Source organism: Ornithodoros turicata, unplaced genomic scaffold (genome assembly GCF_037126465.1).
Source record: "Ornithodoros turicata isolate Travis unplaced genomic scaffold, ASM3712646v1 Chromosome15, whole genome shotgun sequence".
NCBI lineage: Eukaryota > Metazoa > Arthropoda > Arachnida > Ixodida > Argasidae > Ornithodoros > Ornithodoros turicata.
In genome coordinates this window covers 2,230,518-2,243,959 of record NW_026999318.1, presented here as the reverse complement: position 1 = coordinate 2,243,959, position 13,442 = coordinate 2,230,518, and positions in this window count along the sequence as shown.

Genomic DNA, 13,442 nt, shown 5'->3' with positions numbered 1-13,442 from the left:
CCAGGCGGGTGTTTCCTGCGCATCAGGCAACAACGTAAACTGTTCTGCGCGATCAAACAAGTCCCGCTCCAACGCGCGTACCATATCATAACTTGTTTCAGCGTGCTCAAACAAGTTCTGGCTTTTGTGGTCGTATGATGGTGCAGATTTGTAAGAAACACTGAAGAGAGTCAAGGATGATCCTCCGACATGAGAAAAGTGATGAGCAGCGACTTGACAACCGCGAAACTGCGAAGCCTCAGTGTGTCGTGTGAGATGGATCAGTTCGTATGCAAACGCATGCTGGCAGATTTACAATGCCTACACAACTTTTTAAATGGACACGGAGAAGAGAGTGATTTTAGTGACATTTTGAGAGCTATTCCCGTGCGGAGTACTCATAAAATGAGACAGTTTGTGAGATACAAGTTGGAACTGCTGGAGCGATATAGAAACGGAGAACCCATCGACGAGACAATCATAAATGCCGGGTTTTCCATCCCCGTGGTGCGCGACTACTGGAAAAAGAACCACACGAGCTTGGACATTACCGTCATCGAGGGAAATGAACGTGTTGTCTCCACGTTAGAAGACATCCTCGCTAAAGTGTTGTGAATACAGTGTTTAGCAGTACCGCGGGATCTCTATGAAGCTTTCATCGGGAAACGATTCACCACCATCGACAGGGTAGACTATGCCATGGACGAGATCCTACGAGTATACCACGAAATTGAGCTAGAAAAAGGAGATGCGAACCTATTCATGATATCACGCGAAGTCCTAAAGAGATACGGCTACAGAGACATCGCGGGCATAGATATTCTTCAAGCTCTTCATCTGCTGCACGTCTTAGTTTACCTCTGGAATGAATGCTGTCGTATCATGTACGAACCGGATGGCTGTCCCCTAAAGATCGAGTGAAACAGAAGAAGAAAAGGCGTCTTTGACCAGCAACCGATTGGAGTGCGGAACAAAATAAATAAATATTTTGTCAACACAGTTGTCCGTTTCTATGACTGGATAGGAAAAGCACGATATTTCTTGCATTTTTCTAAAGATATAGATTAAAAAGTTGTGCATATACTCACACATACTATACAAGATATATGATTGTGGATTAATTGCTACAATTTATCGATCCACATTCAGGAGAAGTGGTGACTACCACGCATCAGTAAGAGTTTAATCACAATTTGAACAAGTGTTGCGATTTATGATCAGTGTTGTAGAATGTGTAATTTCACAATACGCAAGCTTTAATTCGCTCACTTTGACGAGCACTCTTTCACGATGACAGAGAATTTAATCCAATGGATTGATATTTTCTAAATACACTATAACATAATGCGAATTCTTTATGTCGTGGATATTAAAAGTTACGAATATTTTCCGAATGAAATTTACTTAAAACTCGAAGAAAGGGTCACCCGCTTCGACGAAGACGTTTCGGCAAAAAGCAACACGCACGCGTGCGGTACCGCGTTAACGCGTCGGGCGCAGAATCGCGTTCGGTTTCGGGTACGGCATTGGGGAAACGCGGCCCGGCGTGTTGCCGAAACGTCTTCGTCGAAGCGGGTGACCCTTTCTTCGAGTTTTAAGTAAATTTCATTCGGAAAATATTCGTAACTTTTAATATCCACGACATAAAGAATTCGCATTATGTTATAGTGTATTTAGAAAATATCAATCCATTGGATTAAATTCTCTGTCATCGTGAAAGAGTGCTCGTCAAAGTGAGCGAATTAAAGCTTGCGTATTGTGAAATTACACATTCTACAACACTGATCATAAATCGCAACACTTGTTCAAATTGTGATTAAACTCTTACTGATGCGTGGTAGTCACCACTTCTCCTGAATGTGGATCGATAAATTGTAGCAATTAATCCACAATCATATATCTTGTATAGTATGTGTGAGTATATGCACAACTTTTTAATCTATATCTTTAGAAAAATGCAAGAAATATCGTGCTTTTCCTATCCAGTCATACAAACGGACAACTGTGTTGACAAAATATTTATTTATTTTGTTCCGCACTCCAATCGGTTGCTCGTCAAAGACGCCTTTTCTTCTTCTGTTTCACTCGATCTTTAGGGGACAGCCATCCGGTTCGTACATGATACGACAGCATTCATTCCAGAGGTAAACTAAGACGTGCAGCAGATGAAGAGCTTGAAGAATATCTATGCCCGCGATGTCTCTGTAGCCGTATCTCTTTAGGACTTCGCGTGATATCATGAATAGGTTCGCATCTCCTTTTTCTAGCTCAATTTCGTGGTATACTCGTAGGATCTCGTCCATGGCATCATCTAGCCTGTCGATGGTGGTGAATCGTTTCCCGATGAAAGCTTCATAGAGATCCCGCGGTACTGCTAAACACTGTATTCACAACACTTTAGCGAGGATGTCTTCTAACGTGGAGACAACACGTTCATTTCCCTCGATGACGGTAATGTCCAAGCTCGTGTGGTTCTTTTTCCAGTAGTCGCGCACCACGGGGATGGAAAACCCGGCATTTATGATTGTCTCGTCGATGGGTTCTCCGTTTCTATATCGCTCCAGCAGTTCCAACTTGTATCTCACAAACTGTCTCATTTTATGAGTACTCCGCACGGGAATAGCTCTCAAAATGTCACTAAAATCACTCTCTTCTCCGTGTCCATTTAAAAAGTTGTGTAGGCATTGTAAATCTGCCAGCATGCGTTTGCATACGAACTGATCCATCTCACACGACACACTGAGGCTTCGCAGTTTCGCGGTTGTCAAGTCGCTGCTCATCACTTTTCTCATGTCGGAGGATCATCCTTGACTCTCTTCAGTGTTTCTTACAAATCTGCACCATCATACGACCACAAAAGCCAGAACTTGTTTGAGCACGCTGAAACAAGTTATGATATGGTACGCGCGTTGGAGCGGGACTTGTTTGATCGCGCAGAACAGTTTACGTTGTTGCCTGATGCGCAGGAAACACCCGCCTGGGAACCCAAAACTACTTCTTTTACTAATAGCCAGAACTTGTTTTGAGCACACGCACGCACCGTGATGCGTGAAACGGTTTTCTTCTTTCCGTTTGATCGCGCAGAACGTTTGGGATATGATATAAAATTACTTTAAAATAGCGTGGCGCTCTCCACAAACTATACTCGCTTAGTCGATGAGTACGTGCTATATAATCCTTCTCTTTATCACCTATCTATATAGCGTCTCCATCACACAACACAGAATTTTCCCTCCTAAAAACAGGAAATACTGCCGAATGAACTGAAAACTTTCCTCATCTTCCTCGTTGTGCGCTTAACCCAGAGTCGACCGACGGACGGAACTCAAATGCGCCCTTGGAGGGTGGTGCGATTTTGTTTACACAATCGTGCCCGTGATGCGCGCCCGTTAGCTGCGAGGGACATTTGGAAACTGCATAAGCGAACCCTTTGTTCTCGGTGCTTGTTTCGGCAATGAGCAGGTGGACTCATAGGGATATTTTTTTTCCTTCTCATAGCGTGGTGTGATCACTGGTTTTAATACGTGCGGCCTCGGAAAACATGATTTACGAGGTGACCCAGTTTCTCGTTACATCACCTTGACGCAACATTTTTTTCCGCTAGGGTCCGCCGCAGAGTTTGGCCATGAAGTGCGTTTTGATATAAAACAGATGGCTCATCTTCAAGGTGACCCAATTTCTCGGGCTTGCAACCTTGCGGAAACGAGCGAGCACTGATATAAAAGAGATGGTCCCAACCAGAGGGGTGTTTACGCGCCTGTGTTTCGGCTATCAAGTTTTCCGTGCGGCTGGCACGGTAAGTGGTCGACATGTTGGGTGTGTCGGCGCATGTTGTGAGGTGTGCGCGGGCAGGCTGAAATCGTGTGAGCTGTCCACGCGGCCGTGTTTCCCTACCCTGCTGTACCGCGCCATGCGACAAGAGTCTACGTGCGTAATACCGGTGTGATGAGGTAAGCCCTTTCTTTTTTTGATGAGCCGGACTTGTTCATAGTGCGACGATCTTAATATTGCTGCTTCCAGTATAGAGAAGGAACGCGGAGGTGCACGGGATGTTCGGGGAGAGAGCAATCTGAAATTGTGTTTCTTCATACTCAGTTTTGGGTTGAGTGTCCGTTTTTAACATTGAGTACGTGCGAAGCTTCACTGCATAGCATTGTTTAATAAGCGTCAGTCACGACATAGCATCACTGTGCTTGATTTAGTTAATTTCTTATGTTGAAGTCTAAAACTGCACGGGCTGGCTAAAGTCACGTGAGCTGTCCACGCGCCGCATGTTTCAGATATTGCGGTATGGTGCTCGTGACCCGTCTGCGAAGGTGAGCGCGCATTTTTTCCGAGATGAACTCGTTCATAGTGCGACGTTGTGCCTTGGACTTATATTTCTAAGAGTGCTTCCAGGACTGCGAGCTGTGTCGTGTACACTGGCTATGTTTGAACAGGGTATTCTGAGGGGAGCAGTGTGTTTCTTCATACTCAGCTTGGGTTGAGCCTGCCTTTTTCTTTTTTAGCTTCAGTACGTGCGTGCATAGCATTGTTTAATAAGCGTTGGAGTGTCAGTGCGTCTTGAGCTTCACCACATAGCGCCACTATGCTATTGTCATTCTGCTCGATTTATTTAATTTCGCGTGTTGAATGCGCGCTGTCTAAAATAAAAACAGGCCCAAGGGTTTATTGATCATAGAAGCTGTTTTTCCCTCAAACCAGCTTCTCTGCACAGCACCAACTATCGTTGTTTTCTCGATCATGTGCTTCTTCTTGCTTATTTCGAACGCGTGCTGGCTTCCCTGATTAGCATCACGATGAGTTTTTTGCACATTGAAATGTTTTGTTTTGTTTATGTTCTGTCACACAATTCGTTCTCAAGAATGAACGCGCTCCATTGCATCATTTGCCATTCTGCTTGATTGAAACAATTTTTAGGTTGAACTGCAAAGCACACACACACATCCTAAACGATCCTAAGCGTGTTCTCATGGGGTGGGCTTGACCTAACGCCCGCGTGCAACCGGGGGAAGCCAACTTTACTCGTGTAGAGTGTGTTTTGAGATGTGTACCCTGAAAAAAAATTTTTTCCCCATTTCCAACTGTGGCTGTGTGAACAGGCGGCGGCATGTAAGCTGTTCAGCACGCTGGCTCTCTAGAACCAGTTGGATAGAAATGAGTCACCAATGCAATGGCAGCTGTCCATCTTTGCAAAGACAAGCGGCGCCATCTCTTGTCTGTGTAGGGTAGAGCATGTGAAAAAGTTCCATTGTGAACCAGTGAGCAGCCGCGGATGGAGGCATGGGCAGTTGGAGCCTGTTAGGGAGCCCTAGACATAAGTGACCAATGAGAGGCTTGTAGTCAGATGGGCCAATGAGCACTTGCAGTTAGATGAGCCATATGGTGTCTATCGAGGGAGCTGAGTGACCAATGAGCGCAAGGGATGACCGGGATCTCTCTGATGCAGCTGAACCTACCCACAGGCTGTTGTACCAAATAAAGGTTGAAATCAACAATTGTCGTGTGTCTTGGCTGAAGCTGCTGCATTGTGGTTTAGGAGCGACAGGCTAGCCAATCACTGTTCAGTAGGCTTAACGTGGACCAATCAGGGCCAGACACTGGTAGGCTTTGGTGTGAAGGGACAATCAGTAGGCTTAGCGTGGTTCGGCTTAGAATGGACCAATCAGCATGAAGTAGGCAGAGCTGGTGAAGAGTTGCGCCATCTGGTGTCAGTGGACTTAGAACGAGGGCCAATTGGTAGCGGCCAATCAGGGCGCTGGTAGAGTGATCAGTAGGCTTAGCGTGGACTGGCTTAGAAGTCAGTAGGCTTAAAATGGACCAATCAATGCGAAGTGGGTGGAGCCATTAAAGAGTTGCGCCACGAAGTAAGTAGCATCAGGGCCAGCCACAGCCGTGCCCTATGACGCAGCTGGACCAATAGCATAATTTCTATTAAATGCGTAGGGAACCTTCTTCGGCGCCGTCAGAGCATGCGCGTTGTGAACCAATGGGTGGAGGCACGGGCCAATAGCCGTTGGAGCCTACCAGCAGTTATCTTATTGTAAAAGTTCCACAGTTAAATTTATCTCGTCTAGAGATGAGTGTGAGTGACCAATGAGTGGCTTGCGGTTCAATGGATCAATAGCAGTGACCACTTGCTGTTAGATGGACCAATCGGAGTTGGAGCCTATGAAGGAGCGGTGACCGACTAGAACCAATAAGGAGCTGGGTGAGCGGCCACGTGCAGTCAGATGAACCAATAACAGTTGGAATCTACCGAGGGAGCTGAGTGAGCGTGAGAGATGTTCACGTAGACCAATGGTCTCTCTGATGCAGCTGAACCTATACCCACAGCTGAACCAAGAGGCTGTTGTACCAAATAAAGGTTGAAATCAACAATTGTCGTGTGTGTCTTATCTGAAGCTGCTTAGGAGCGACAGGTAAGCCAATCACCGTTCAGTAGGCTTAGCATGGACCAATCAGGGCCAGCCATCGGTAGGCTTAGAATGGGCCAATCAGCGTGAAGTGGGCGGAGCCAGTAAAGTCCGGTGTCAGTGGGCTTAGAACGGGCCAATCGGCAGGCTTACATTGGAAGGGTGATCAGTAGGCTTAGACGTCTGAATCAGACCAATCAGCATGAAGTGGGTGCACACCACAAGGTAAGTTTGAACATCTTAGATAAAGCCGTAGTGGAGTCGCTGCCATCTGGCGGGCGCCGGTGAAGGCTATGCCACCCGCTAGCCCGGGGCACGGGTAAGTTTGAACATCTGAGATAAAGCCGCAGCGGGGCCGCTGCCGTCTGGTGGCACGAGGTAAGTTTGGATGTATGAGATAGAGACATTGGGTTAGAACCATCTGAAGCCGCCGCCGCCGCCGCGCACCGTCTGGTGGCGGGCCAATCGGTAAGTTTGAACATCTGAGATAGGGCCGCAACGGGCCGTCTGGTGTGTGCCGGTGGAGGCAGTGGCGGCGGCCAATCAGAGGGGGCTGGGAGAGTGCGCGGACCGGCTTAGAATTGACCAATCAGATGGGTAAGTTTGGACATCTGAGATAAAGCCGCAGCGGGGTCGCTGCCGCCGCGCCTGGACCAATCAGCGGTCGCGCCGGCCAATCAGCGTGAAGCCGGGGGGCGGGGCGGAGTCAAGTAATTAACATAAACAGGCTGGGGGGGCGGAGCTATGGTGAACCAATCAACGCGCGATCAGTAGCGGTGGCCAATCAACGGGGGCGCGCGCGCGGAGCCAAGTAATTAGCATGAAGGGGTGGAGCTACGGTAAACCAATCAATGCTCAGTCAAGGCTTAGCATGAGCCAATCAGCGTGTGAAGTGGGGGCGGAGCCAATTAATTAGCATGAAGGAGCTACGGTCAACCAATCAAAGATCAGTAGGCTTAGCATGGGCCAATCAACGTGTGAAGTGGGCGGAGCTAATGGCGGCCAATCAGATGGCTTTGGATTTGGCTTGTGTTGGCTTAGAATCGGCCATCTTGGATTAGAAAAAAGATGCCGTTATAGCGCTCGGTTCTTGTGCCGCTCGGTTCTTATGCCGCTCGGTTCTTATGCCGCTCCAAAATTATACAGTCTATGTCTATACTACTGCCCTTTTGTATACAGCCCTTGTCCACTTTAGGTGCGACAATTTGCGTTACCAACAACACCCGACTAGCACCCGAGTTTACCCTTCATAATCTTGATGGGGGTCATTTAAACCGAAAAAATCATTACGGTCGTAATCATATCAAAATTGCAAAATTCCCGTATCGGACCCCCCTCCTGGGAACAAGGCTAACCGGATGTCGCGCGTACGCTAGTGATAAATTGCGCTGTAATTTGCAGATTCCTTAGTGAGGTTAGGTTACGTCAGTACACATTACACGCGCGGGGGGGGGGGTATCCCCCCCTCCGCAGTTCTTCGAGACTGTGCTCACTTCCGTCAAAGCCTCGTTCCCAGGGTTAGATCGGAGCGTGTCCAATGTGGGATATCTGTCTTACTCTAACCATATAGCAAACGGAAGAGCACTGCAGCAGGCTTACCTGTGGTCCTCGGGATTGAGTCGCCTAAAATATTGATCATAGCGGCAGAATTGAGGCGCGTACACCACTAGAAGTTCTCTACGGAGGCATGTCCCTGAGTAATGGGTGTTGTGTTGTGCACTGCACGGCGGCACTGTTGCACATTCCTACCACCCTGGCAACAGAATGGCAACACAGGCGCTCGTCGGGCTCCCGTGGGTCGCACACTCCACACAGACACCTGGCGATTTCAACATTCTAAACTGTTTCGCACATCCGACGGCAACCATGCAAAGAGATACGTCACCTAAAAATGTCACCCCGCGGGTTAGCCGTAGCCACATCTCGTGGATGGTCGGCGGGTTCCAGAGGCATTGGGTCCGTAGAGTATGGGTCATCATCCAGCATTAACTCGTCGCTGCTACCGCTAACATGTTCGTCAGAATTCCCCCCAGGCAGAGAAACATCACTCTCGTTTTCCGACTCCATGTTCGCTCCCTTCGCTTCGCGATCGCCAAACAAGCGCGCGGCTCGCATTCGACCAGGGCGCGCGCTGATTGGCCTTATCCGTGTGACGTTTGCTCCCACTTTTAGAGAGCGAGGGCGAAAGGATTCCGGTTCCTCTTTCATTGGATTGCGCGAAAAGTACGCCGCGGATCGAAATGGTATTTTCGGGCCCATTTCAGTGGTCGGCAAGGAATTAGAATTCGCATTAGTTTCGAAATTGACCTCGGAGAATGCGACTGTCCCTTTAAAGACTTGAGGCCTTTCGCTTTTAAGTTTTCGATATGCGCTGAGAAGGTGAGCGTTCTATCAAAAGTTACTCCCAGGAACTTGTGTTCATTACGAACGGCAATATCCTGACCACTCATTTTGAGTGTGGGTTCTGGCAATGCATCCCTAATTCTTGTAAAATGAATACAGACCGTCTTGCTCGGTGAAAACTTAAAGCCGTTTTCACACGACCACCTGTCTAACTTGTTAAGAGTCAGTTGAAGCTGTCGCTCACAAACAGCAAGACTTGAAGCTGAGCAGGACATTTGCAAATCATCAACGTACAAGGTATACTTGACTGATGGCGGCATAACGCTTGCAACGGAATTCACTTTCACTATGAACAGTGTAACGCTGAGAACGGAGCCTTGTGGGACCCTGTTCTCCTGCACGAATGGGCGAGATAGTATAGCTCCCAGTTGGACTCTGAACATACGTCCTTGAAGGAAGTTGGAGATACAACGGAACAACCGGCCTCGTACTCCCAAGGAGTGCAGGTCCCTTAGAATGCCGTATCGCCAGGTTGTATCGTAGGCTTTTTCGAGATCGAAAAATATGGAAACACAGTGTTGCCTCTTTATAAATGTTTCTCTTATGGTAGTTTCTAAGCGCAGGAGGTGATCTGAGGTAGAACGGGAGGATCTGAACCCACACTGGTACTGGTCAAGGTTTGATTTGATTTGGGTTTTTCTGGCGCATTAGCTACTAAGGCCATAATGCGCCAAATACCAGTGTAAGTTTTATCTGTGTAAAATTTGTGTATTTACTAAAACAGTGTTGAGTGCTGGGTTAGTAATTAAAATCACAGATCCTTTAAAAACCCGGTATCTCTAAAAAACATATAGATCTTTTCAAAAGGTACGAAACTTTCATCGCCCAGCAAAAGCGCCGGGTGGAGTGGTAAGAAGTTTCTATAGAATAAAACAAAATGCCTTTCACGAAGATGCTGATATGCTGGGCATACAATGAGTATATGGCGGGTTGAGAGAAGTTCCCCACAGTGACTGCATTCAGGAGGGTCTTCTTCACGTAGGAGATATCCATGTGTTAAGTAGGTGTGCCCCAAGCGGAGCCGACAAAATAGCACCTCATACAGTCGATTGGATGTAGATGGAGGAGGACCTATCTTAGGTTTTATAGTGTGTAATTTGTTACTTATCTGTTGGTCCCAAAAGCTTTGCCAGTGTCTGCTAATGGTGCTTTTTAAACATAGCCTGAGATCTTTTGATGGAATGTCGAATGGCGTTATATCTTTTGTTGGGGCAGCCGCAGCTGCTCGATCGGCCTTTTCGTTTCTGGGTATCCCAACATGGCTGGGCACCCAGCAGAACAGTAACCGATAAGCCCTGTTAGCTATAGTGTTTGCTAGGCTCCTTGCACGATGAACTATAGGATCTTTTGTGCTATGAATGCTACAGATAGTCTGTAAGGAACTCAAAGAATCTGTGTATATGATCGATGATTTGATACGATTTTGTAAAATATAATTGAGGGCTAAAATGATGGCATACACTTCTGCTGTGAAAACAGACATGGTGACTTTCAAGCGATGTGACCTTGTAACTGTGCCAGTGACCATAGCGCACGATACCCCAGAAACGGTCTTTGAGCCATCAGTGTACAACTCTACATGGCTGCCAAAGCTATCCTTTAACACCTCAAATTCCTGCTGGAGTACAGTGTTAGCAGTATCACGCTTGTTGTATCTGGGAAGGGATACGTTGCATTTTGGATGGGGCTGCCATGGAGAGATTTTCTTAGTTGTCTCAAGAATCATAGAGCCTTCTGGAAAGCCATAGTGTTCGACTGCTTGTGACATTCTAACGCTAAAAGAAGGCACAGCTGAAGGTCTGTTCAAGAAGTGCTGTCTGAATTGTGTATCTTTCACACATTGATATGCTGGGTTCTCGGGGTGACCCCTGATTCTAAGTGCATATGAAGCAGCGAGGTAAAACCTACGTCTCTCTAAAGACCACTGATTCGCTTCTATGTATAGACTTTGTATCGGAGAAGTTCTGAATGCTCCGAGTACTAAACGCAGTCCTTGGTGGTGTATTGGATCGAGGATTTTGAGTTTAGATGGCCGTGCTGAACCATACACAGCACACCCATAATCCAATTTGGAAAGAACAGTGGAGACGTAGATCTTCTTGAGTGTGTCACGATCTGCTCTCCAGGACCGGTGAGAAAGCACCTTCAGAAGATTTAGAGATTTAATGGCCTTTACCTTGAGGTGTTTGAGGTGAGGAAGAAAAGTCAATTTCCGGTCAAATATAAGTCAAAGGAATTTATGCTCAGCCTTTACGTTAATGTCGTGGCTGCCCATTTTAAGTGTTGGTTCGGGAAACACTCCCCGTATCCTAGAGCAAGAGACGCATACTGTCTTTTCCGGAGAAAACTTGAAACCATTTTCGTGCGACCATTTGACCAACTTGTTTATTGTGAGTTGGAGTTGACGTTCGCACCTAGCAACGCTGGAAGAGGAATAAGAAATCTGAACATCATCTACATAGAGTGAATACCTGACTGAAGGAGGAATGGCACTTGCTATAGAGTTCATCTTTACGATGAATAGAGTTACACTTAGGACGGATCCTTGAGGTACACCATTCTCTTGTATGAATGGGCGAGAAGGTGTCGATCCAACCGGGACCCGGAATAATCGTCCTTGAAGGAAATTGGCAATACAGCGAAACATGCGGCCGCTTATTCCCAGAGTGTGCAGATCCTGCAGAATACCATACCTCCAGGCGGTATCATAGGCCTTTTCAATGTCGAAAAATACGGACACACAATGCTGCCTTCGGACAAATGCTTCCCTGATGGCAGTCTCCAGCCGCAACAGATGATCTGTTGTCGAGCACGCAGCTTTGAAGCCACTCTGGAATTTATCTAGGCATTTATTTTCCTCAAGGAAATACATCAGGCGATCATTAACCATACGCTCAAAAGTTTTCCCTAGGCAACTTGTGAGTGCTATGGGTCGATAACTGGAGGGGTTTGTGCAGTCTTTCCCAGGTTTTAACAATGGGACAACGGTTGCCACCTTCCAGCCAGACGGAAGACAACCCTCTCGCCAGACAAGATTAAAGAAATCAAGAAGGGATTCTAAAGATGTGGATGATAAATGCTGGATCATGGAGTAGGTAATGCGATCAGGACCTGAGGCTGTAACTTTTCTGGATGACAGAGCCCTTTGTAGCTCAGTCATTGTAAAGAGTGAATTGTATGGCTACTTGTCACCGACCTCACTTGGAATAGTCTGTTTCTTAGCAGATGATTTTATTTTCAAAAAATCCCTGCTATAGTGAGCTGAGCTGGATACATGTTGCATATGTTCCCCAAGGGCATTGGCCTGCTCTTCCAAATTCTGACAAACTCCGCCATTTACCTGCAGTAATGGGACAGAGAAACTTGTGTAGTCTCCTTTGATTTTCCTTAGCCTGTCCCATATAAGTTTTGAAGGAGTGTTACAATTCAAAGAAGATACAAAACTTTTCCAATATTCTTTTTTGCCTGTCTTCGTGTCCAGCGTGCTTTTGCACGTGCCTTCCTGAATGCGACTAAGTTTGGTGTGGTGGGGTGCCTTCGAAACACACCCCACGCCCGATTTTGTTCTTTGCGTGTAGTCTCGCAGTCGCTTGTCCACCAAGGCTTGGAGCGCTGAGGGAGGCGACCGGATGTTTGTGGGATGGACTGTTGAGCAGCATTTATAATGGTGTCCGTAATAAGATTATTGACATATTCTATACTTAACCCTTGGAAAGATGGTGTTAGGAGATTGGCTTCTTCCTTGAAGAGATTCCAATCAGCCTGTGACAGTTTCCACCGACGTGGACGTGTACCTAGGGTGGTTGGGGCATTATGCACTTTCAGAACTACAGGAAAATGATCGCTACCCCGAGGATTCTGGTCCACTGCCCAGTCAATGCTTTGAAACACTGATGGGCTGCACAAAGAGAGGTCGATAGCGGAGAAAGACTGACTAGCGCTACTTACATAAGTGGGACTTCCTTTGTTAAGAAGACAGATAGCTCTAGAAAGTAATATCTTTTCCAACATTTTTCCTCGCCTGTCGACTCTCGAGCTTCCCCATAAACAGTTATGGGCATTAAAATCTCCCAGTAAGAGGAAAGGCGGTGGGAGCTCGTCAATTAAAGTTTCCAGTGTGTTCTGGTCTACCACAGCTGATGGCGGTAGGTATAAGGAACATACAGTTATGACCCCCTGAAGACATATTTGAACGGCAACTGCCTCAAGTGCTGTTTTCAGTGGAAGGTGCTTTGTAGGAAGGGTTATTGGTGTAAGGATAGCAACACCTCCAGATGTACGTGTTGCATCAACCCGATCGTTTCGGAACAAGTTCCATCTCCGTAGTGTATGTATCTGTTGTGGATTAAGATAAGTCTCTTGTAGTGCAAAACAGAGTGTATCATACCTGTCCGAAAGATCATTGACATCATCAAGATTAGTGAGAAGCCCTCGACAATTCCACTGAAGGATCGCCATAGTATAGAAAATGAAAAAGGTGTGCACAAGAGGCGTCTTCGTCATTGGAAAGAGTGTACTGTGTAAAGAACCTTTCATTATTTCTTCTTTGGGGGCATTATGGGCTACCTCGGAGTTTTCTTCCGAGCAGCCGCAAGTTCCTTAGGTGATATATCGGGGAGTGAGCCGCTCCCCGACATACTGCTC